Raw genomic sequence first — 23,398 nt, 5'->3', positions numbered from 1 at the left:
AGACGCCGCTCTTAGGCCTGTCCCCTGACCTCTGTGTTACTAGGCGACGTGGACCACGCATCGCCACGCCTCTGCAGGAAGCCGCGCCGCTGTGCATGACGTCACCCGCCCGCCAGGACCCGGGACCGACATGCGGCGTTTCAAATACAAACACCGCCAACGCGGTAGTGTGCCGCCCGGCCACCTGAGCCAGAAAACAGCGGACCCCTGGGCACTCGGCGCCGCTTCCTGTAGAGCCTTCACTCCACTGAGCAGGGAGAGGCTGGAGACTCCGGAGGACCCCCCCCACCCTTAGGGGGGCCTGGGATGGCCGCTGCACACCAGACAGATACCGATAAGGTAAGGCTTACCCCTCCAACCTTGGAAAGAGCGCAGCACCCCTGGTCCACAAGCATGCGCTTCCACCATGGCGGAGGAAACACAATAACTGAGGCCATGGTGGAAGAGGAGGGCTTTTAAAGATTAGCATGTGTTTCCTAATGAAGAGGCGGAGCTGCGCTCTCTCCAAGGTTGTCCTGAAAGGCGACTGGAGAAAAAAAGCTTTTGCCTATAGTTCTACTTTAAGTCTCTGAACATTTGGACAGGTAAGTTGGGCTCTATAGGGAATTACAGGTTTGCACAACATATCAATTGAAGAGTTAATACATTGCTTGGCATTTAATAATCTTCAACTAACATACTTTGCTTTAAAGCCCGTAGCTTGAATACAAACGTTTGCAATGAAGAGTTAGCTGTGGTGACTGATGGATCCCAGGATATGACAGCCTGACGTTCTAACTAACAGGATCTCAGCTAGGATGCGAAGATCTCAGCCATTGGCACACAGTTGCATACTAATGACATTCAAGCTTGCATACAAACTGCTACAGTCATGCCTTCTCCATCAATCAGTCTGCAGTGAGAAGAACAAACACTGAAAGCGATTATACTTTCAACATCTCTGATGACTGATAAGCAAAAACCGAAACCATTTAACAAATTGATTGGTTCTACCCTGGCCATAGGTTAGGCTGGCCAAAGACATAGAAATCTGTAAATTATGACCAATAATTTGTCAGTTGCATACTCTGTGCCCACCCAGACAACACACACATTTTGGGAAATTACAGGAACATTTAAGGCCCCATGCCCACGAGACGCTGCTAAACTCGAGTTCAGAGGCATTTGGGCATTTTTTTCAACTGCCCCTGGACACATTTAATGTTATCCTATGTGTCCATGCACACGATCACGTTTTTTGGCATTTCAAAGCAGTTGGGTTTAGGGCCGTTTTTCCAAACCCAAAATTTTGGGTTCAGAAGCTTTCAGCTTTGGCGGTTTGGACGCAAATCGCGGCAAAACGCCGCTAAACGCGGCAAAACGCCGCTAAACGTGGCAAAACATGGCACAAATAGTTCGATTCTGAGCTTGGGGAGGGTCTACAGTGTTTTGGGGATAAACGCTGACAGCCGCAAATCGCGGTAAAACGCCGCAAATCGCGGCAAAACGCCGCGCAATTCGCGGCAAAAACGGGCGTTTTAAATGCCGGTTTTTGCCTTTGAAAAGCTGAGATTAGAGGCGTTTGTAATAGCGTCTCGTGTGCATGGGGCCTTATAAAACTTCCATGATGTCGGCCTTAATAGCCAGTGTGTCCAACTGTGTAATGTACAATGTGTTCCATGAACATTCAAAATGATGGTATTTTCTAAAATGAAATTCAATTCTTCTATTCATTTATGTTTCTGTATTGAAGCAGACCTTCACCCTCTGCAATGCCTTTTCTATAATTTTGCTCTCCCATTTACACAATTGGATATTTAAAATTGTATTTTTTATTACAAAATATGTTTATTTTTTTTTACGACTTGGCCTGCACTTCCATTTTTTTCACCTGGATGGGAAAGCACCCGCCGCTTGAAACCTCCTGGGATGCACACATCACACATTCTAGGAGGCTTTGGGGCAATCTTCACCACGCTGTGCATGGGCCAGGCAATCTTCACCACACTGTGCACGGGCCAGGCAATCTTCACCACACTGTGGATGGGCCAGGCAATCTTCACCACACTGTGGATGGGCCAGGCAATCTTCACCACACTGTGCATGGGCAGGAATTTTTTACCACACTGCACATGCACCACATAATCAGGGGGAATATGTATCAAATGCATTGGAAATGAACCCCCTTTGACTTTTAAGGCAGACAATTGTGATTGGGAGCAAACTTGGTTTAAAAGGCAGTGAGCCTCAATGCATTTGATGCATATTCCTTTATGTATATTAGGATGTTGGCAGTCCAATACACCCCTTCCCTAAAATATGCTTTTTTCCACATCATCAGGGGGGTGCCTGCATAAACCAGGAAGAATTAGTCAGCCCCCCGATGATGACAAATGAGTAGAAGATGGTAGTAATCAGTGATTACAACAGGCAACACTGGATTTGAAAGGAATGGGATTATGTTTTTTGAGGACAACAAGGTAAGAGGGGAAAGAAGAAATAATGGACAGGGGAAGTGAAGTTTCTATTTACCCAAGAATTTCTAAAGCAGCCGAATCATTGGTTGGTGTAGCTGCTGGGTCACACCCACCCACCCCAACACCCGCCCACCAGCGCCAATCAGTGCCACCAGTCAGTGCCACCGCCAATCAGTGCCACCAGCCAGTGCCATCTGTCAGTGCCACCTTCCAGTGCCTATCAGTGCCACCAGTCAGTGCCACCCGCCAGTGCCAACCACTGCCAGCCAGTGTTACCTGCCACTGCCAGCCAGTGTCACCTGCCAGCTACCAGTGCCACCGCCAATCAGTGCCACCTGCCAGTGCCAACCAGTTCCAATTGCCAGTGCCACCTGCCGGTGCCATCTGTCAGTTCCAAACCAGTGCCACCTACTAGTGCCAATCAGTGCCACCTGCTAGTGCCAATCAGTGCCATCTGTCAGTTCCAAACCAGTGCCACCTGCCAATGCCAACCAGCGCTGGCCAGTGCCAATCAGTGTCACCTGCCAGTGCCACCTGTCAGTGCCAATAGTGCCATCTGTCAGTTCCAAACCAGTGCCACCTGCCAGTTCCAAACCATTGCCATCTGTACTGAGGACATCAAGTGTGTGCTAGAGTGACAGGAGTAAGCAGGAAGGAGTGGAGTGGGTGAGGTTTTTTTTTTTTAATCAGCCTAAAATTTAAATTGGCCTAAAATATCGGCCACACAAATTGGCAGCATATATTGGCCATCGGCCACCTCAATTTCTAAATATCTGCATCGGCCAGAGAAAAACCCATATCAGTCTACCTCTACCAGAGACACAGTGAGTAACACTGCCTGTGATTATAGTTGCCATTTAAGGTCCTCACTACAGTTCTCAGATCAGCAGATGACATTGGTCAAGAGCACCTAATTTGGCTGATCAGAACTCCCCTCAGCACTACTATTCTTCACATCCCCCCCTTCAACAAGGAGTAAGAGAAGGAATAAAAATTGAGAATACATGAAAGGGAGAGAAAGAACAAGAAAGACGGCTAGAGAGAGGGATGGGAGAAAAAAAGAAATTAGGATAGAGAGAGAGAAAGAAAAAGGGGAAAGAAAGGAGAACAAAGAGAAAGAGTGGTACATCCTAAAATGCGGAGTGGAAGGGACTCGGGAGCATTAAATGTCCGTGGGGTAAGGGCGCAAATTACTTGCCTTGCCTTGGGTGCCGACAACCCATGCTACGAAAATAATATTACTGTTAGGGGTCCCCACAACTTGGGAAATTTTATCAAGGGGTCACGGCACTAGTAAGCTTGAGAAACACTGATCTAACTGTACTTGCTAGAAAGTCATCTCCACAAACTGGACACAATCGTGAAAATATGAAAAAAGGAAAAAAGGAAAAATGAAGGAGTTGCATGTAGCAGATACTTGTTTTCACCAAGGTGGCGGTTGGAATACAACTGGGGCTGCCTTTAAAATCATCTTTACTTTCTTTATCACCATTCTTAAATACTTTATGCACAGTGAAAAGTGAAGAGATTGGAAAGAAATACAAAAAATAACACGTTGGAGGTTACAGGAGGTTATACCATACCCTTTTTGATGTTTTCGTAGATAAATTAAAATAAATCTCCTACTTATGACCAAATAGATTGGGAGTATCTGATGGGCATGCTTCTCTATTCAGTGCACCCAAAAGCAGTCATGTCCTTTATATCTTGATAAAACCAAAAGCCTAGAACAGTGCTGTTTGTACAGCATAGAAAACAATTGAATTATCTTCAATGAGTGAAGCTGCAAGATAAGCTGGTGAATTAACAGCAATCTGTGCTTTCTATGTAGGGTGTCTGATAAGCTATACCCAAGGTCTACAGACCTGCCAGTGTCCTTATGAATGTATAAATGCCTGCTTTTAAAGCTGGAGGCTGATATAAAAGACCACTCAGTGCTGGTTTAAGACATGGGGCCATGGGCAAAACAGTGGAACACCATATTCTAATCAAATGTACTATATTAGGTCACAGGAGCATCACAAATAAAATAAAGGACATCAGGCAAATCTACAAAGTGAAACCTAAACTATGCATGGTCCAATGAACATGAGGAAAAGAATGGTGTGTATAAAACAGACACATAGTGCTCTCCGTATGATCACAAAGGCAATAAAATTTATAAAAAAAAGGGGGGTACTCACAAATAGAGCACTATATCCTAGTGCATGGAAAATGAGTGTACAACGATAATAAAAAGACCAGATAGGTGGCTGTCCTGACATCAAATTAAAGCCCCCCGCACGCGTATCGTCCTAGGGTACAGGACTTCTTCAATAAAATAAATTTTATTGCCTTTGTGATCATACGGAGAGCACTATGTGTCTGTTTTATAATTTTTCATGATACCATTCCACGAGAGAGTCTATCGGACGACCATCTATCGTTTGGAGTCCTCTGGAGAAATAGTTCATTCAAGGAGACACTGTTGAACCAAACACCCCCCTTTTTTGAGGGAACAGCGCATTTGACCTGCTGCTCACACACAGGTCCATTCGTTCAGGTGAGCGGTTTGTACTTCTATTTAAGGATACCTGTTTGCTGAGTTTAAGGATCACACAACTGAATACCTCTGCGAGGTTCCAAGAGTCAGCTTAACCCTTTTATCACCCCGATTTGATCACTGTTTGGACTTGATTCATTATTGTTATTAATTTAAGCGCTGCACTGCTTTATTTCTACAACATCGCTGGAGCTAGAGGGGGCTCAGGTAAGTATTAGGGGGCTGAAAGTGGCTGCTGCACACAGAAGTACTTATACTGTGGCAGGGTGGCTGCCTGAAACAACGTACCTGTTCGTTGTTTGCGTCTACCGGGTCTGGGGCTGGAACTGCCAGCGACTCATTCCCGCTGTGATTGGACACACTGGGAACCAATCAGTGGTTCCAGCGGCCGCCAGCCACCCACGATCATTCACATGAGAGGCAGAACAGCGGCCTGCCTATGTAAAACAAGGCAGACCACCATTTTGTGAGGGAGGAAAATGGAGATCTTGTGTTTCAGAAACACAGATGTCCGTTTTCCTCTAGTCGCAGCATCCCCCCCCCCCCCCACACACCTACAAATCCCTCGATCGCCCCTGATGTTAACCCCTTCCCTGCCAGTGTCATTTATACAGTGACAGCACATTTTTTTTTAGCACTGATCACTATATTGGTGTCACTGGTCCCGAAAAAGTGTCCCTTAGTGTGAGATTTGTCTGCCGCAATGTCACAGTCCCACTAAAAATTGCTGATCGCTGCCATTACTAGTAAAAAATATAAAATAAAAAAAAGTCCAGAAATGTATCCCACAGTTTGCAGATGGGATAACTTTTGTTCAAAACAATCAACATACGTTTTTTTTTACCCAAAATATGTAGCAGAATACATATTGGTCTAAATTTATGAAGAAATTTGATTTTTTACATTTTTTCAAAATTGTTGGTCTTTTCTTGTTAACCACTTACCCCCCGGACCATATTGCTGCCCAAAGACCAGAGTACTTTTTGCGATTCGGGACTGCGTCGCTTTAACAGACAATTGCGCGGTCGTGCGACGTGGCTCCCAAACAAAATTGGCGTCCTTTTTTTCCCACAAATAGAGCTTTCTTTTGGTGGTATTTGATCACCTCTGCGGTTTTTAGTTTTTGCGCTATAAACAAAAATAGAGCGACAATTTTGAAAAAAATTATTTTTTTTTACATTTTGCTATAATAAATATCCCCCAAAAATATATAAAAAAAAAAATTTTTTCCTCAGTTTAGGCCGATACGTTTTCTTCTACATATTTTTCGTAAAAAAAAAATCGCAATAAGCGTTTATTGATTGGTTTGCGCAAAAGTGATAGCGTTTACAAAATAGGGGGTATTTTTATGTCATTTTTATCATATATTTTTATACTAGTAATGGCGGCGATCAGCGATTTTTTTTTCGGTACTGCGACATTATGGCGGACACTTCGGACACTTTTGACACATTTTTGGGACCATTGGCATTTTTATAGCGATCAGTGCTATAAAAATGCATTGGATTACTATAAAAATGCCACTGGCAGTGAAGGGGTTAACACTAGGGGCGGGGAAGGGGTTAAGTATGCCTGGGTGTGTTCTTACTGTGGGGGGGGGGGTGGCCTCACTAGGGGAAACACTGATCCTCGGTTCATACATTGTATGAACCGAAGATCAGCATTTCCCCTGCTGACAGGACCGGGAGCTGTGTGTTTACACACACAGCTCCCGGTCCCCGATCTGTACCGAGCGATCGCGTGTGCCCGGCGGCGATCGCGCCCGCCGGGCACACGCACGGGAGTCGGGGGCGAGCGGGGGACGCTGGGAGAGAGGACGTCATATTACGTGCTCTCGCCCAGCCGAGCCAACTTGTCGACGTATAACGGCGGTGGCCGGTCGGCAAGTGGTTAATAGCGAAAAAATAAATAAAACCGCACAGGTGATAAAATACCACCAAAAGAAAGCTCTATTTGTGGGGAAAAAAAGGACATAAACGTTGTTTGGGTACAGCGTTGCACGACTGCGCAATTATCAGTTAAATCAAGGAAGTGCTGTATCGCAAAAAATGGCCTAGTCATTAAGGGGGTTAAACCTTCTGGGGCTGAAGTGGTTAAGCCCTGTTATGGGCTGACAACACACATCATTTTGTGGCCTGTGTCAGCCCTGACCAGTTTCCTTGCTAAGCTCAGAATTTCGGTAAGGATCAACAGCTTTTTGTTTTGTTTGCCTGGTGACACATTGAGCTTTTTTGTGAACACCCTAATCGTAAACAGCATCTCTGACCTTCGCATGTCGGCTGCTATTGAAGGAGAGTGGATTGTCTATGTATGTTTATCTGGTTGTTGGTGGTTCTTTGTAACTGAATGCCACATCTTTTTGTAAGTGCAATTTTTGTATCCATTTATTTTATTTATAAATGTCTTACCTGCACTTTCTAGTTCACTTTTTGTTGTTTAGGCATTCCAGTTACATGCAACATTCAACGTGCCAGGTCCTCCAAGCTCACAAACCTCTAACACAGGGGTATCCAACCTGTGTCCCAAGATTGCTATGAATGCGACCCAACACAAAATCCTAAACTTACTTAAAAATTATGATTTTTTTTGTTGGGGGGGGGGGGGGGGTCTTTTTTAAAAAATGCGTTTACACTTAGCAAACATATGCGACTGAATGAAAATGTGACAGTGTCTCTCTACTGGACCTTTATAGATTTTCTTCTCAAAGAAAATGATCCAATTGTGCCTTATTCATGTCATCAGTTCTCGGCAGCACCTATATTTGTAAGCCACTATTTTCAAGGCTGAAGAACACAAAGGGCAAAATTAGAACCAAAATATCTGATAAGCACCTTGAGAAATCATTAAGAATTGCCACAACATCCATCAAACCAGATATTGAGGTATAAGTTAACCAAAAACAAATATGTCAAATATTGCACAAGTTTTAGGCCCCTTTCACACAGTCAGACCATTCATGTCAGTTTTGTCGGCGGACCTGAACGACCGCTCCATACATCTCTATGGAGCGTCGGATGTCCGCTGACATCCGACCCGATGAAATCAGACGAATGGTGATATGTCGCCATCCGTCCATGGCGGATCGGATCGGGTGAGATCTGATCTCTCCATAGGAGACAGTGGCGCTGGACAAGCCCCTCCCCGCTCAGTGAGTAGAGAGAGACCTATCGTCCGCCGGCTCAGCAGAGAGATCTTCAGCTGAGCTGGCGGACTCCGTAGCGACTGAATGAGGCCTCATGTTGTTCTCTTTTACTTTTATACTAAAAATATAAAAGCTCATCAGCTAGCCTTAGGCTCGGTTCATACGGAGATTTCACCAGCATGTGACGTTGACATAGAGACTCCACCAGCATTTGTCGTTGACATGGAGACTCCACTAACATGTGTAGTTCACACGGAGACTCCACCAACATGTGACGTTCACATGAAGACAGCACCTAAATGTCACATTCATGTTGAGACTCCAGCACAATGTGACGTACATGTTGGCAACCCACCAAAAAAACAGGGCAGCCATGGGAATATCTCCTCCCGTGAAGATGAGGGCAAGCTTACAGAAAAGGATAGGCAGATCCTGGTGGTAGGGGATTCTGTTATTAGAGGGACAGAAAGGGCAATCTGTCAGAATGACGGTGATCGACGAACAGTATATTGTTTCCCGGCTGCACGAGTTCGGGACATTGCAGATCGGATGGACAAATTGTTGGATGCAGCTGGGGAGGACCTAGCTGTCATGGTACATATTGGAACCAACGACAACATTAGAAGAAAATGGAGCACCCTACAAAATGATTTCAGGGACTTAGGAGCTATACAGAAGAAAAGAACCTCCAAGGCAGCATTTTCAGAAATACTGCCTGTACCTCGAAGCCACACCAAGGAGGCAGCTGGAGCTTAGGGAGCTTAGCAGGTGGCTGAAGAACTGGTGCAGGAAGGAGGGGGTTCGACTTCATGGAGACCTGGACTGACTTTTCAATTGGTTACTTGCTCTACAGCAGGTATGGACTGCACTTAAATGAACAGGGTGCAGCTCTGTTGGCAAAGAAAATAGCCCAAAAGTTGGGAATTTCTTTAAATCAACCATGTGGCATTCACATCAAGACTCCTTCAGCGTGCAACGTTGCTGTTGAGACTAGGGCAGAATGTAACTTTCTCACTAAGACTCCAGCAGATTGTGGCGTTACCACTGAGACTCTGGCAGAATGTGACGTTCCGAATGAGACTCCTCTCGAATGGGACAGTCACAAGTCACCTCTAAAATGTGATGTTCACAATAAGACCCGTCCAAAATGTGACATTCACAATGAGACTACTCCAGAATGTGACATTCACAACCAGTCTCCTCTAGAATGTGACATTCACAATGAGACTACTCCAGAATTTCACGATTACAATGAGACCCCTCCAGAATGTGACATTTGCGTAAAGAATTCACCAGCATGTGACTTTCACACAGAGACTCCACCAGCATGTGACGAAGATGGGGGCAAGGTTACCAGAAAGGATAGGCACATACTAGTGGTAGGGGATTCATTTATTGGAAGAATACAGAGGGCAATCTGTCGCAAAGACCATTATCGCCAAACAGTATGTTGTTTATCGGGTGCTCGGGTTCGGAACATTGCAGATTGCATGGACAAATTATTGGATGGCACTGGAGAGGACCCAGCTGTCATGGTATATATCGGTACCAATGACAAAGTTAGAGAAAGATGGAGCGCCCTACAAAATGATTTCAGGGACTTGGGGGCCATATTGAAGAAAAGGCCCCCCAAGGCAATGTTTTCTGAAATACTGCCTGTACCTCGAGCCACACCACAGAGACAGCAAGAGCTTATGGTACTTAACAAGTGGCTGAGAAATTGGTGCAGGGAGGAGGGGTTTGGCTTCATGGCAAACTGGGCTGACTTTTCAGGCCGTTACCATCTTAATAGTAGTGACAGATTGCACTTAAATGGGAGGGGTGCAGCTTTCTTGGGATTGAAGATGGCCAAAATGTTGGAAGAAAATTTTAACTAGGTGATAAGAAGAGGACAATTTGCTAGTGAATATGAGGGAGAGGATCTTCATTTCAAGCCATCATGACAGAAATCCACTACGTCATCAATCTAGTAAAAGATTCTGAATCACCAACTATCAATGTAGCTGGACAAACAAGACAATTGGCTGTTCCTAGAAGAAGACTCAACAAAAAGTTTGAGGGACCCTCCCAGGGGCCAGGTACCAACACAGGTCCCTACACTGGTGGCGGCTGCCACTCCAGTAACCGGAGAGTCTTCCCATCAGCCCTCTATTTACCTTTCTGCAGCTTCTGCAGAAGCTTTAAGTTTCGACAATACATTGCCCAAACATAATCACCTGTAAAAAAAAGTGTCTGAGATGTTGGTGGTAAACAGCCTGCTAGGCCCGAGGGGAAGTGAACCAAGCCCTCCAAAAGTTGCAAAAAGTGTAAATGTAGACATTAAGCTTTAAGGTTAATCAAAAATATAACACTCTAAAGGGAAAGGTAGAACAAAGGGGGAGTATGGAAGAGGGGGAGGAAAGGGGGGAGGAGGGAAGGTTGGAGGAAGAAGGGGTTGGAGGAAGAAGGGGGTGAGGGTTGTGGGGAACCCCCACACCCCTTTCTTACCCGCAAATTTCCATCCCCCTACTTTTCTCCCTCTCTGCCTCTTCCATACTCCCCCTCCCCTTGTTCTACCTTTCCCCTTAGAATGTGATATTTTTGATTAACCTTAAAGCATAATGTCTACATTTACATTATTGGCAACTTTTGGATATGAGGTAGCTTTTAGAGGACTTGGTTTGGTTCCCCCCGGGCCTAGCAGGCTGTTTACCACCAACATCTCAAGCACGTTTTTACAGGTGATATGTTTGATCTATGTATTGTCGATCGATATAAAGTAATTGATTATGTTGTGAAGTTTGGAGGTCGGTAGGCTTTTGAGGCGTGTGTTGGACCGGCTATAAGGGGAGGTTGGAGGCCGGCATGTTTTTGAGGCGTGTGTTGGATTGGCTATAAGTGAAGGTTGGAACTCTTTTTGTCTTCAGAGGTGGAGGGAGTCTTTCCAGCTTTCTTTAGGCTTTCTCTGCTGGAGAAATGAGAACTCTTCCCATCAGTGAGGTCCTTCATGGAGAAGTCCAAGGCCTCATTCACACGGGGTGTATGAATCTGTACCCTGTGTGGGGGCTGCATTAACCCCAAAAAGGACATCCGTGTGGGTGCAGTTGCGCGGACGCACCCTGGGTGCGTTCGGGGCCGTGCACCGCCACCCACACATATGTCACATTGGGTGCAGTCACTGCACTCCAGTTGACAGCAATGGGACTGCCTACACGGAATGCTGGGAACACCTGTGCATCCCTATTCCGGTAAACACGGCCCTCCCATGGAGTACGGATTCATACCCCCGTGTGAAAGAGGCCTATGGGTGAATGGAATATTTAGCTCCATTGTGTTGCTAATTTGGGGACCACTGTACCCCTCTTTATTGTTATTTGGGTGTGTTTTATTATAGACGTGTTATAGATTGTAGTTTAGGATAAGTTTGAATTTCTTCTGAAGGCACTTTGAGTGAACATAAGTGATTTACCCCGCTCAGTGGGGGCGGGCCTTAGAGAACAGAGGCCGTAAATGGGCAGCACAGAGGCTTAGCGGTTAGCCTTGCAGAACTGGGGTCCTTGGTTCAAATCCTGACCAGGACACTATCAGCATGGAGTTTGCATGTTCTCCCTGAGCTTGCGTGGGTTTCCTCCAGGTACTCCGGTTTTCTCCCACACTACATGCTACCTTTGCGTTGGTGGTGCAGTGGTGAGCACAGCTGCTTTCTAAGCAGATGACCCGGGTTCGATTCCCGGCCAACGCCATCTCCAATACTTGGAGTCCTCAGAGAGAAAAGCTTGATACAAGGTGAATGCTGAGTATATATTAGTGGTGGAATAAAGAATGAAGAGAATGTGTGGAATGTTTGAGGAAGAAAATGTTCCCCTAGAATCTATAGAAGGTGAACCCAACAACTGATAGAAGACGCTTAGCTTTGGCTGCGATCAGAAACGGGTTTATTGTTGCGGAGATAATGGACTTTCTAGGCACCAATGGTTGACAAAAAATAGAATTTATTGATACAATCCCAAAATGGGTAATGAACCAATATTACAGTACATATAAAAAATACATTTTAAAAAACACATAAATTGTCACAGAACATTCCTGTGATACTAAAACAATGAGAATAAATCCACTGAAACCAATACAAGTCCACTAAGGACAGCAACGTGGGTTGATGACCAGCAAAATTGTTAGTAGACGTAATCTTGCATGAGCTTTACATGTTTCGCAGTCGAGTGCTTCTTCAGGAGCTATAGATATTCATCCACGGTGATGGATAGGGTTAATGTTATATTTAAATTCTATAGGCTGGATCAAAGGGTAGAATGTCCAAGCAATAATGGCGGTTTAGATAGATGGATCCAAGTATATAGTGCAGCAAACTAGGAGCTGATCAAATTAGTAAACAGATATACTGATGCAGATATTAGCCTGCATACATGGAAGTGAGGGAAAAATCCCATAAGAGCAGGCAATTGAAAGAAATCCCCGCAGACAGAGATCAGGATTGTCAAAGGTCCTGCAGTAAACTGGATGGGTGTCAAATATCAGTCATCATGTTGAAAAAAGCTTGTGGTGTTGGGGAGATATCACACCTAGGCGTTCCGGATCGCGGTCGGAATTACTGCAATTTCCTGAATTGTCGCACAACGTGTGACACACTTGTAATCCCGTTACTTTCAATGGCACCCCAATCATGGGACAATATTGTCACCTGACAAATCACACAAACAAAATGACAGGACGCCCGTTTCCCAAAAGCAGTCCTGCGATTTGTCAGGCGACAATCGCGGCAAAATCACGCCTTGATTGGGGTGATATTGAAAGTAAGGGAATCGCATACTCCACCAAGCGGGAATATTACACCCCCTCAACTGTCTAGATTTACATTAAAGTTTCAAATACAACAATCCTTCATTGCTGCAGACCTCTGCACAAGCCATGTGTGATGTAACCACTTATAGAACACAATAAATATATACAGCATCTCACAAAAGTAAGTACATCCCTCTGTGTGTGGGAGATCACATACCGTATGTCACAAAGTACAACACTTGCTACAATGTAAAGTAGTGAGTGTACAGCTTGTATAACAGTGTAAATTTGCTGTCCCCTCAAATTAACTCAACACACAGCCTTTAATGTCTAAATCTGAAGGACAGTCAATGGAAGAAAGTATAGAACTCTTGTAATTTGAAAGCTCAACCAGCCAAAAGTAAAAGGCGTACAAAAAAACTGAGCACATTGCCTAAAAGAAGACAAAAATACCTACGTTTTGATGTATAAATTCTTTATGACAAGTACATCTTGTGGGCGTGAGAGCAATTAATAGAGAAGGAACAAAAATAATTGTTTTAAAGCTCTGTGCTGTAGCGATGACATCATCCACTCTAACCAACCCCATAGACACTCTGTTTAATCGATAACATTTCCTGAAATGATCACTAAACTTAAACAGCTTTTTCACAAAAACTGTAAAAGGATATCAAACTGAAAAGATATAGTCGGATAGCTGAATATTTTGTGAACATTTTAAAGTTTGTTTGATGTCTGCAGGGGAAAGTATGAAGGAGCTGAAACTTTTGGTAGCGGAAGAATGTTTTAAGGATTTGAAGCATGCTCTCATTAACTTCAATGTTAAAAAAAGTGTTAAAAAGGTTGATATTTTAAAAAGTATAAATAATACAATAAAAAATGAAGAATTTCTATCATTAGCTGAAAGAGCTGAACATTTTAAAAGTTGAATGGTCTCAATAGCTGAAAGTATGCAGAAGTTACGCAGAGCCAAAAAACGTACGGAATAAAATTAAAATTAAGAATAATAAAAAACGAATAACGATACTAGGAATGCTATTGAGTATTCCCACTAATGATCACACTGCATTTGGCTTCAAGTTAAAACAAGCTATTAAAGTAATGTTATCTTGGTCTTAAGTGTTTGCTAATCATCCACATATGAAGGTCAGTCGGCACAAAATTGGCTCTTGGTCGAATGACCTACACAGGACTGAACTTTTGTTTTGGCTCAGGGAAAGAGAAACATTTCACATGAGGAAACTAAGGGAATACGGAGATGGTACAAACATCTGCCGCCATACTTCCAGAGTAAACCTAGCAAAGATTATTACTCAAAGAAGAAAAACAACCGTTTTCATTATGTACTAAAGACAGTTGTGATCTTCTGATGTTATATTTAAACCACACACTTCATTTTACGCTTTAAAATTGCAATGTTTTAAGAAAATTGTAGCCCTGTTATGTATTTCAGATATTCTGGATTTTAGGGTGGAATATGTAATGCCTTATACACACCATTGGTTTTCCAACAGAGAACCGGCTCGGTCACCTTTCCCCTGTACACACGGCCGGTTTTCCAGACAGGAAAACTGACAGGAGAGCTTTGGTCAGGAAAACCGGCCGTGTGTATGCTCCCTCGCAGTGTTTCCCCATAGGAAAACTGCAAGAAAAAAACGCTGTGATTCGCGGGGAAAAAATAAAACCAGTTCTAATTTTTCCTGTTGGGAAAACTGCTATGAAGCATACACATGGACAGTTTTCCCGGCCAAAAGAAAACATGGCAGTTTTCCAGACGGGAAAACCGATGGTGTGTACGAGACATAGCATGTTTCCAATGATGCAGCCACTATCTGCTGCCCCTCCCCCTCCCTGTGCCAGCAGTATGGAGAGAAGTTCTAGCTGCCATTGTTTGAAAAATAGCGTGGCTGTGCGGGGCTCCACCCACACAGCCGTGTCATTCTGACGCAACTGGCTGCATCTACAGTAAATATCTTCTAAGCGGTGCACGTTTAGGTTACAATTTAGTGTACCTACAGGTAAGCCTCATTATAGGCCTACCTATAGGTACACATTATGCATGGGAGGTTACTCCTTTTTTAATGCACACTGGATTTCTCAGAGAGGAAACACTGGGGGAAGAAACAACAAGCATATGGCTATAAGGTATGAAAGCACCAATACTAAGGGGACATCAATTGTCTTTTCCGGAGTTCAGCTTTAAAATAAATAACAAGTACTGAGTTATTCATTACAATATGAAAAATAACCAGCCACATTTTCACCAAGATGCAGAGTATACTTACTCTATGCATTAATGTGCAGCCCAGTACTTTAAACCACCTAATGACCTGCAGAGTCCTAGCCATGTGTATGTCATCAGGCCAGCTTTGGAGAAGGCAAATTTCTGATGTATAAATTACAGGAAGCAAACTCAGATTTACGTTCCAACAATTTTTACATTTTAAAATAAATCTTAAATGTTTGAAGAATGTATGCATTGTAAACGTTAGAGCGGCATGATTAGTCATTAAGAATCGAGACTGCGATTATTTCCCCCTAGCGATCTTAACAAAGCATTTTTCCCGATTCTATGCATGCCGAGTTCTCTGCTCAAGCTGTAAAAAAAAAAAAAAAAGAAAGGCAGTCTGGAAAGTTTCACAACATTCCTCAGCCGCAGAGCTAACTATAAACATTGTAAAAAAAAATTCTTTAGATAAAGGGAATGAACTTGGGTCTGTAAGGCCCCTTTCACACGGAACGACCGTTCAGGTCCGCCTGTCAGTTTTGATGGCCGCTCCATGCATCTCTATGGAGCGTCGAAGGTCAGCAGAGACATGTCCGATGACATCCGACCCGATCTGATCCGCTAAAAACAGACGTATGGTGATACGTCCCCATACGTCCATGGCGGATCAGATCGAGTGAGATCGCTCCATAGAAAACAGCAGCGCCCAACAAGCCCCTCCCTGCTCAGTGAGCAGAGATGAGCTTGTCATCCGCCAGCTCAGCGGAGATCAACGGACTGATCTCCCTCTGAGCTGGCAGACTCCGTATCGACGGAGTCCGCCTAGTGTGAAAGGAGCCTAAATGAGGGAAGTTTAACCACTTAAAGTTGTTGTATACCTCATTATGATATACTAACCTTAGAACGCTGAGGGAGCCAACATGTTGCCTCTGCGTTTTTTCCGGGTTCGCGGCTCCAGTGCTGTGAGTGACCGAAACCGTGATGACGTCATACGCAGGAGTCCTCTGTTCCGGCAAGGAGCTCCGATTTTCCGGCAGCATCCCCCGGACCTTCAGAGCGCATGCACCACTGACGTTAGTGGTTGCATTCAAGGTGAAGCTCTCCTAAACCGTACAGCTTTAGGAGATATTCATTTTACCTACAGGAAAGCCTTATTATAATGAGCAAGAGGGAGATATAACCACTACTGGTTAAAGACTAAACCTTTTTCTGACACTTGTTGGTTTCAAGGTAAACTCATTATTGTTTTGTTAGAAAATTACTTAGAATCCCCAAACATTATATATATATTTTTAGCAGAGACCCTATAAAAATAAAACGGTGGTTGTTGCAATATTTTATGTCACACTGTATTTGCGCAATGGTCTTTCAAATGCAATTAAAAAAATAAAAAAATAAATAAAAAACTTTAATGAATTAAAAAAAAAAAAACAGTACGGTTAGCCCAATTTTTTTGTATAATGTGAAAGGTAATGTTACACAGTGAGAATCTGGATCTTTATTCTAAGATAAAAAATGTAGATTTTTCCCAGAATCGTGCACGTGACGTACCCCCCGTGCTTTGGACTGTCGGAGAGATCGTTTGGTTACATGTGAGCGGCGGCTTTCATTCCCCAGCGTATCCCACTATAGGAACCGCTTTGAGCGGTGACAGGTCCGCAGCCTCAGTGCCGGGTGGGCACCCCCCAATGTAAGGAGCCATTTGGCTGTTTTTTATATTATTTTAAAATTTTAACATTAAACGGTATCACGCTATTTGGCTTCCTGGCCTCTCTTCTTTTGCATACAATCCCGTGTGAGGTTCCTGAAACTGCAAAGTGGTCTGTCCGTATCTCCATGTGTTGCAGGCACAATCCTGCATAAGCTTAGTTGACCATCTTTTTCATTAAAGGGGTCAACGAGCTCTGGTAAGAGCAAACTTTATCTAAAGCACCTTGGGTGGAATTGAAAATTATACAGAAGCGGTGGTGGCATTTCTTCTTTCACAGAACTACTGTATCAATACAATTGGACTTTGTTCACTGTTTATTTTATTTTTATCTTTTGATCTTATTTGAATTCACTGTGTGTGGTTTCAAGTGCAGCTCCGACTGCAACTGTTGGGACTTATTTATATACTATTTGTGTTATCTATGTTGCAATTTCATTGCTAAACAGACACTTTTTCACGGCACTATACTTATTTTGTATGGGCTTAGCGCCCTCTATTTATATTCTATAGTGTGACAAATGTGCTATCTCCATTACGAACGCTAGTTTTACCAGAACGAGCGCTCCCATCTCATAACTTGCTTCTGAGCATGCGCGTTTTTTTTCACGTCGTTAAAGCCTACACACGACCATTTTTCACGACAACGTGAAAAACGACGCGAAAAAATAGAGCATGTTCTACATTTTTAATGGCCATTTTTCACGTCATGAAAAATGCTCTGGAGCCCACATACGGTTGTTTTTAATGACATTCAAAAGAAAAAATAAATAAAATGTTCACGTCATGAAAAGCGGTCGTGTGTACGCGGCATGATGCTAAACATTTGCTTCTGGGACTAACTCATGAGCAATGACACCAAACCTGTCATCAACTTTCAAAGAAGCAGTGCAATTCAGTTACCTTATCAAGAAGTATTTCTAATCGTCAAAAAAGACAACATTAGCAAGATATTATTGGTAAAAAAAATAAGGCGTCCCTTCAGCTTGGGAAGGTACGTCAGCTTGGCGAACAAGAAATATTGTACAATTCCAGGAATAGCCACAATGCAACAGCTGCATCTAGTGGTCACAATAGGTATTTGTTTTATAAAAAAATGTGAATAGGAATTGTGGTTACAAACAAAAACAGATGATCTCGGGTTCTAAACCTAGATTTTAGGATGGATCTACATGGAGCAGTGCTGGTATGTACTGGCCCAGACTTCTATTTAAAATCTATACCACACACACACAAGAGGAAAATACTGTCACTCACTTGTTATGGGAGGGCAGAGTACATGACACTTGTAGACTCCCCCCATTATATAAAATATGAGTGGCTGCATCTAAAAACAATCCTTTAGAAGATAGTATTAACAAAAACAGAAGCAACTGTTCTGTCCTAATTAACCACTTCAATACCGGGCACTTTTACCCCAGGCCAATTTTTCGTTTTCAGCGCTGTCGCACTTTAAATGGCCATTGCATAGTCATGCAACACTGTCCCTAAATTACATTTTTAGTATTTTTTGAGACAGATATAGCTTTATTTTGGTGGTATTTAACCACTTTCCATCCATTGTAGAATGACGGCCACAAGGTGGCTCTACAATGCCGGGAGGCTGTCTATTGATGTCCTCAGCTCCTCCCGGGCACTGGGGGGGCGTGTACCCACCGCGTCTCTCAGGTGCCGATGGGCGTGCCTGGCGGCCGCGTTGTCCGTCAGGTACCCGCGATCGGCAGTCACAGAGCCAGGGACGAGGATCTTTGTGTGTAAACGCAGAGATTCACGTCCTGTCAGGGAGAGAGACCGCTGCGGTGTCCCTTGTACATAGGGACAACCATCGGTCACCTCCCCCAGTCAGTCCCCTCCTCCCACAGTAAGAATCACTCCCAGGGAACACATTAACCCCTTGATCGCCCCCTAGTGTTAACCCCTTCCCTGCCAGTCACATTTATACAGTAATCAGTGCATATTTATAGCACTAATCGCTGTATAAATGCGAATGGTCCCAAAAATGTGTCAAAAGTGTCTGATGTCATATCGTAGTCCTGACAAAAAAAATCGCAGATAACCGCCATTACTAGTAAAAAAAAAAAAAATGTCATAATTATATCCCCTTTTTTGTAGGCGCTATAAATTTTGTGCAAACCAATCACTATACGCTTATTGCGATTTTTTTTACCGAAAATATGAGAAAAACTGAGAAAAATAATATTTAAAAAAAAAATGGGATATTTATTATAGCAACAAGTAAAAAATATTGTTTTTTTTTTTAAATTGTCGCACTTTTTTTGTTTATATCGCAAAAAATAAAAACCGCAGAGAAGATCAAATACCACCAAAAGAAAGCTCTATTTGTGGGGAAAAAAAGGACGACAATTTTGTTTGGGAGTCACATCGCATGATTGCTGTTATAACATTTTGCAAATAAGTAATTTTTATTATTCACTGATGTGCATTGATGAGGCTGCACTGATGGGCACTGGTGAGGCTGCACTGATGAACACTGGTGAGGCTGCACAGTGTAAATGTGCCTGTGTCAGCCTTGCCAGTTATTGGCTCTCCTTTCCTCACACAGTGACGCACTTTTGCCCCCTTAAAAAATGGGGGGAAATGTCTGTGCGTCTTATGTAGCAAATATTGACCTGTTGCCGCCATTTTATAATCCCAGCAGAAGAGAGGAGGACAGACATCCCAAGTCTCCCAGGAGCACCGAGCGATCTCCTGGCTGGACCTGTCACTCAGCCACAGACAGAAAACAGAGCAGCCCCAGCGGCCAAATGGAGAACAGCCGCGACGGACACTCAGGCTGTTCTGTCTTCTGAGTGACAGGCCTATTAGTGTGACGTGTATCATAGGAGGCGGGAATTTGTTACAGTGGGCGCCGGGATATTCCGTGACAAGGCTGCATTTGATTGGCACTGGTAAGGCTGCATTTCATGGGACTTGCAAGGCTGAATGTCATGGGACTGGCAAGGCTAAATTTCAATGTCACAGATCAGGCTGCATTTCATTGGCACAGGTCAGGGTGCATTTCATGGGCACTGGTAAGGCTGCATTTCATGGGCACTGGTAAGGCTGCATTTCATGGGCACTGGTAAGGCTGCATTTCATGGGCACTGGTAAGGCTGCATTTCATGGGCACTGGTAAGGTTGCATTTCATGGGCACTGGTAAGGTTGCATTTCATGGGCACTGGTAAGGTTGCATTTCATGGGCACTGGTAAGGGAAAATTTAATTTGCACTAGTAAGGCTGCATTTAATTGGCACTGGTAAGGCTGTATTTCATGGGACTTGCAAGGCTGTATTTCATGGGACTTGCAAGGCTGAATTTCATGGGACTGACAAGGCTGAATTTCAATGTCACAGATCAGGCTGCATTTCATTGGCACAGGTCAGGGTGCATTTCATGGGCACTGGTAAAGCTGCATTTCATGGGCACTGGTAAAGCTGCATTTCATGGGCACTGGTAAGGTCGCATTTCATGGGCACTGGTAAGGTCGCATTTCATGGGCACTGGTAAGGTCGCATTTCATGGGCACTGGTAAGGTCGCATTTCATGGGCACTGGTAAGGTCGCATTTCATGGGCACTGGTAAGGTCACATTTCATGGGCACTGGTAAGGTCACATTTCATGGGCACTGGTAAGGTCACATTTCATGGGCACTGGTAAGGGAAAATTTAATTTGCACTGGTAAGGCTGCATTTAATTGGCACTGGTAGGGCTGCATTTCATGGGACTTGCAAGGCTGAATGTCATGGGACTGGCAAGGCTAACTTTCAATGTCACAGATCAGGCTGCATTTCATTAGCACAGGTCAGGGTGCATTTCATGGGCACTGGTAAGGCTGCATTTCATGGGCACTGGTAAGGCTGCATTTCATGGGCACTGGTAAGGCTGCATTTCATGGGCACTGGTAAGGCTGCATTTAATTGGTACTGGTCAGGCTGCATTTCATGGGAACTTGTAAGGCCATATTTCATGCGCACTGGTAAGGCTGCATTTCATGGGAACTGGTAAGGCTGCATTTAATTGGTTCTGGTAAGGCTGCATTTAATTGGTACTGGTAAGGGTGCATTTAATTGGCACTGGTCAGGCTGCATTCAATTGGCATTGGTAAGGTCGCATTTCATGGGCACTGGTAAGGGAAAATGTAATTTGCATTGGTAAGGCTGCATTTAATAGGCACTGGTAAGGCTGCATTTAATAGGCACTAGTCAGGCTGCATTTAATAGGCACTGGTAAGGCTGCGTTTAATAGGCACTAGTCAGGCTGCATTTAATAGGCACTGGTAAGGCTGCGTTTAATAGGCACTGGTAAATATTTTAGTACACCATTTGGTTCAGAGTATTATTTTTTCTTGTTTTCCTCCTCTAAAACCTAGGTGCGTCTTATGGAGCAAATAATACAGTATTTTGCTTAGTTGGCGAGTTTAACCATGTACAAATGGTTGGAGGAAATCAGGGTGGAAAATACCTTCAGCTTCATATTTATCTGATGCTGAAATTCACAATGGCTAGGATGCCACACATTATGTAAATAAAGCCAAACCATTCTGCTATCAGACTAGAGATTTCACATGGAATAGGTGAATACATTAGCTGACATTTGTTATTTTTGCGTAATAGGATAGGATTTTTAAGTACTATTAAACAAACACCTTTTCAATACCAGGTAACTACTCTGCAACTGTTCAAATGGTCACATTATGAAGTGTGAAATAAGGTGTATTCTGGAAGTCACACCTGAGCAAATAGACCTGGGATGTTATCGATACACAGAATCTCACAGACTTATTATTGGACGGGTTACAAGTGTGCTATGGAAAGTGGGGAGGTTATGCAGATCATTTCAGATGAGAATTAATTTATTTAGGAAAATGTTAGAATGAATGAGGTTTCTTTTACATGTACAGCCATGGCCAAAAGTTTTGAGAATGACACAAATACTAATTTTCACAAAGTGTGCTGCCTCAGTTTTTGAGATGGGAAATTGCATATACTCCCGAATGTTATGAAGAGTGATCAGACGAATTGCAATTAATTGCAAAGTTTCTCTTTGCCACGTCACCACGTTTTGGACGGTCGGAATTTAGTCTGATAGCGTGTAGGCAAGACTGATGAAAGTCAGCTTCATCGGAATTCCGACTGAAAATTCCATCGGATTTTATCTCATCGGCAATCCGATCGTGTGTACACCAGTTACACCTTACACAGCTTCGGGCATGGGCCCCCTGGAGCAGAGAAATGGGACATCTGGGTCCCTTACATTAAAAGGGAATACCAAAAAAAAAAAAAATGCATATATATATATATATATATATATATATATATATATATCTGGGACCCTGTGGACCTCTGTGCCCTTTTAAAAAAAAATATACTGTATATATAAAAAAAAGGGGGGGTTGCTATCCACGCCCCTGGGGACCTCTGGGCCCCTTACAGGTGTACTGCCTGTACCCCCCTGATGGCAACCCTGAGTGTCACCGATAATCACCGCACCAGTAACAGTGTCACTGATCACCACCGCACCAGTTACCAGTGTCACTAATCACCACACCAGTAACAGTGTCACAGATCATTACCACACCAGTTACCAGAGATCCTTTATGATGTCTGAGCATCACATAGTAACTGAATTTGGGGCCTGTCTGGACTGTCACACAGGAGCTTTTAGATGTAATTTAGTTATACCAGTGCTAAATGTTTTCTGGGAACTTTTGGGGCCAGATTCACGTAGATCAGCGGATCTATAGATCCGCTCGATCTATGTGATTTAAGATCCGCTCCCGCAAGTTTGAGAGGCAAGTGGCTAATTCACAAACCACTTACCTCCAAACTTGTGGCGGCGGATCCTAAATCCCCCGGCGGAATTCAAATTCCGCGGCTAGGGGGAGTGTACTATTTAAATCAGGCGCGTTCCCGCGCCGATTTAAATGCGCATGCGCCGTCCGGGGAATTTCCCGGCTTGCATTGCTCCCACTGACGTCACTAGGACGTCAGTGGTTTCGACATGAGCGTGACTTGCGACGCGCGTGTCTGTGAATCGGCGTACGCAAACGACGTTAGAAAATTCAAATTCGACGCGGGAACGCCGGCTATACTTAACATTGGCTGCGCCTGATAAAAGCAGGGGTAAGTATACGACGGGAAAGCCGCTACGGAAACGTCGTAAGAAGACTGCGTCGGGTTCGCGTACGTTCGTGAATTTGCGTATCTCGCTGATTTACATATTATTCAAGGTAAATCAGCGGGAATGCCCCCGGCGCCATTTTTAAATCGAAAATAAGATCCGACAGTGTAACACATTGTAACACTGTCGGATCTCAGCCCTATCTATGCGTAACTGATTCTATGAATCAGGCGCATAGATAGGACCACTGTAAGTCAGAGATACGATGGTGTATCTGTAGATACACCGTCGTATCTCTTTGTGAATCTGGCCCTTGGTGTCTAGCATCTGCCAGTTCTTACCTTTCCCATTATGATAAGCTTCTTAACAAGTGTTGCTGCAAACTTCCTAAACGCCTTGGTAAATATCGAATTTCTGCCGAAA

At 43.8% G+C, this 23,398-nt stretch overlaps 1 protein-coding gene and 1 non-coding gene across 5 annotated transcripts in view; one reads left to right on the top strand and one right to left on the bottom strand.

Moving 5' to 3' along the window:
* The window catches only part of MIPOL1 (mirror-image polydactyly 1), a 495,484-nt gene that overhangs the window by 469,363 nt on the left and 2,723 nt on the right, over positions 1 to 23,398 (bottom strand). The window lies entirely within an intron of this gene.
* On the top strand, positions 11,790 to 11,861 carry TRNAR-UCU. The gene has a single exon. It is a non-coding gene; the product is annotated as a tRNA-Arg (tRNA).

Source organism: Rana temporaria, chromosome 13 (assembly GCF_905171775.1).
Source record: "Rana temporaria chromosome 13, aRanTem1.1, whole genome shotgun sequence".
In the NCBI taxonomy this organism is placed as follows: Eukaryota; Metazoa; Chordata; class Amphibia; order Anura; family Ranidae; genus Rana; species Rana temporaria.
The sequence above is the reverse complement of the archived record's forward strand: the minus strand, read 5'-3'. Positions and strand labels throughout refer to the sequence as shown.